The sequence below is a fragment of the Procambarus clarkii genome, chromosome 39 (genome assembly GCF_040958095.1).
Source record: "Procambarus clarkii isolate CNS0578487 chromosome 39, FALCON_Pclarkii_2.0, whole genome shotgun sequence".
NCBI classification, from domain to species: Eukaryota; Metazoa; Arthropoda; class Malacostraca; order Decapoda; family Cambaridae; genus Procambarus; species Procambarus clarkii.
In genome coordinates, this window is record NC_091188.1 from 15965052 (window position 1) to 15968473 (window position 3422).

The following is a 3422-nucleotide window of genomic DNA, read 5'->3' on the forward strand; positions in this document are numbered from 1 at the left end:
ACCTTGCAGTGGTACTCGCCACCCTTCTCCATACCAGCATAACCTAGACCTGGATCATCAAGAAGTTACATAAGTACTTCCGCACTCCGCACTTGTAAACCATTTCTCAATATTTGGCAGCTTTATTTACAATTATTAAACAGTATATTAGCTCCAAAGCACTAGGAGGCTGTTTATATCAATAATAGCATTTGGTTTAGAAGTTCTGATGCTAGTAAACTGTTTATTAAATGTAAACAGCGTCGTCAAAGATTGAGAAATGATATACAGATTCGTAAGTAGATGCTTAAATGCTGGTTGCACCTTGGCCCTAGACTGTCTACAGCAGGCATGTCAAACAGCTGAATCACTTTCACTTGAGTTGTCTTCACAGACTCCTCCACATCAGGTGGCAAGATTAAATCCCGGACACCAAGGTTTTAGAAATGGACGGTATTTCCAGCGTCCGCACCCTCCGACAGAAAACTCTGGCCAGATGGGCAGGCCATGTTGTGAAAATGCCTGACAGCTGTTTCCCAAAACAGCTGCTGTATGGAAAATTATATCAGATCATACATTCAGGTCAGGGCACAAGAAACGATTCAAGGACTGTTTGAAAGAGACTTTCAAATACCTGCACATCAACAGCAATACTTGTGAGTCGCTTGCTCAGGACTGCCCAACTTAGAAAAGCAAAGTTGCCACAGGCGCCCATACGATAGAACATAGACTGCAGAGGCCCAGAGGAAACACGCCATGTGCAAAGCTAGAGCAACCTCCCCCTCTGAAGCAGCACCCACCCATATATGGCCTGTGTGGGGCCGACCCTTCCGGACCCAGCTTGGTCTCACCCTCCATCGTCTGACACACAGCCACCGAACTTCGACCTGATATAGTGTAGTCATGATCATCTTAAAATCTGAAGGATGAACATCACCACTAGTATAGAATAGATGAAGGTTGCAGTATTGTGATCTTTGTACACAACATCTTGCTTAACATGGTAGTACCTCAGGGTTCAACTCTGGCTGTCTGGCCCATCCACTCCAGCATTCACAATGTCACTAAAACGATGTACTAAATTATCTAACCGAGGACCCATGAGTAGAAAAGGGAACATCACGTTAATTTTGCAGAGCCAAATTTGGAGGAAGGGAACCTCCCTGTTTGCTTAGTCTACTGGTCTGGTTCTGAGGCATTTGATGTTGATGGGCTTATTTATCTTTATGATGAATTTTCTCGTCGTAAAGTAATTGTTGGAGATTTTAATGCGAATCATCCTGAGTGGGGAAGCTATCAGGTTCATAGGTGAAGCATCCAAGTAGCGAATTTATTTCTCAATATGAATTGCTCTCTTCTGAATGGTTGTAGTGATAGTCGCGTTGATGATCAGTTTGGCAACGATTCTGTTATAGATTTATCTTTGCTCTCTCCGAATACAGCATCAAGCATGACTTGGAATATTTATGACGACTCCCTGGGAAGTGACCATTTCCCACTCAGTCTTCTCTTACACCTCTGATGCCACAGTTCCACTCAATGTTCCTTGCTATAATTTCATGGAAGGAGATTTGGGTCTCTTCCTGCAGATTGCCAATCTTGATATATCTGGTGATGATATGAACGTGTAAGTTCACAATGTCTCACCTTCACTCACTGGGGCCGCAGATATAGCTCTGTCTAGAACTTCATCATGTCCACTATAGTGTGGAGTTGCCTGGTGGATACCAGCACTCCGCCAAGCATTTAGAAAATGTTATAGACTTTACAGGGTTTTCAATAAACACCCTACACAAAACTATCATATAAATATGCTAGAGCTCAGGTTAGAAGAATAGTTACAGCAGCCAAACCTGAATCCTGGTGGAACTGTTTTACTGATCAATAAAGGCACTCCTCGCGGCTATGTCTAGTCTGTAATCCTCAGGCTATATAAAAAAAATATAGAGTCCTGTACCCCTATCCCTCTCCTTATCTGGTGGAACAATCAGCGACTCCCCTCTGGACATCGCCAGTACCCCCGCCAGGAGGTTTGCTTACACAATAGTTCGGTCAATTACCATCCAGATTTTCGGATAGAAGCTCTACAACCTCTTAACTATGAATGAATTTGTCCTTGTACTACAATCTTGTAAATGCAAGAGCCCCAAGTCTCCTGGTGTGACTTATGAGAGGTTGAACCATCTTAGTCAGTAAAATCTGTATAAGTTGCAGGTGGTGATGAACGCGATTCGGATGATATGTCCGTTCCCAAACTCACTGTGCTTCTCGCATGTTGTTCCGAGCCCAAAAAAACCAAGTCAGTTGAGAGATCCATCTTATTGCGTTAATTGACTGCTGGTATAAGGTCATGGAGAAAATTACTAATAAATAGTTTCTTTTTTCCCCTGGTGTCTAGAGTATTCTTAGATAATTGACAGTGTAGCTTCCACACACTCGGAAGCACTCGAGATCGGTGAGTCTGAAATAAAATACACTGCAAGCCTTCAGCTGCCAGCACAACCTCCCTACATTTTTCGATTACATAATAGCCTGTGACATAGGGCAGTGTTTTAAACTACGCTTATATTAGCATTAGTTATAACGAGGAACAGTTTCCTGCTTCCGTTCCCAGAAACCTGAAATGCACACTGAATGCTGATTATTTTGCGTTGTGGCATGTCTCTCCCAATGTGCAATTTTTGGCAGGGCAGGTTTAAGCTGCAGTTGAGTCTGTCCAACTTTGGGCAATGCAGTGGAAGGGGAGGGGGGTTAGTTTTCAGCCATTAAACGTGTCGTTGTCGTTTTTCCGCCATTCTTTCAAGCCCACGAACATGACGTTAATCCTTGTTTTCAACGCGATATCAGTCAGATATTTCGTATAGCAGCTCAACTGGCAAGCTCACACTGAGTACTTAGTTTCTAAATACAGCAGCTCCCGTATTAGTGTGAAGAACCAGAACTTCTTGGGGAGCCAACTTTAAATCTTTATTAATACTGTATTATTGATTACATCTAAATTAAGTAATGTTTCACTTTAACGAGTGAAACAGCCCTGAGGCAGTTTAATGTAATACAGAATGATTGTTTACATGTGTCTTGGAGCCTGCTTTACCTGACAGAGTAGAAGTATTTGAAGGCAAATGTGGTTTCTCTCTATTTCCGTCAATCTGCCTTTAAGATAGTGACTTCTGAGGGAATGGAAAACCACTATAGTTCCCACCCAGCCTACAATGTTATTACTGAGCACCACCAGTTCCATCGCGGCTGCTCCTGCCTCGACGCTGGACCCGTGGCTACCGACACTACTGTCCACCGTGACAATGTCGCCGCAGTTCTCACAGAGCCTGGAATGTCCTGCTGCAGGTTCCGTTCCCCGGCAGTCAGGCTCTACTTCATGTAGCTGGTACCACCGTCACTAAGGTGGATAATCTGATGCTATGAAGGTCAGAGACTTGGGAGTC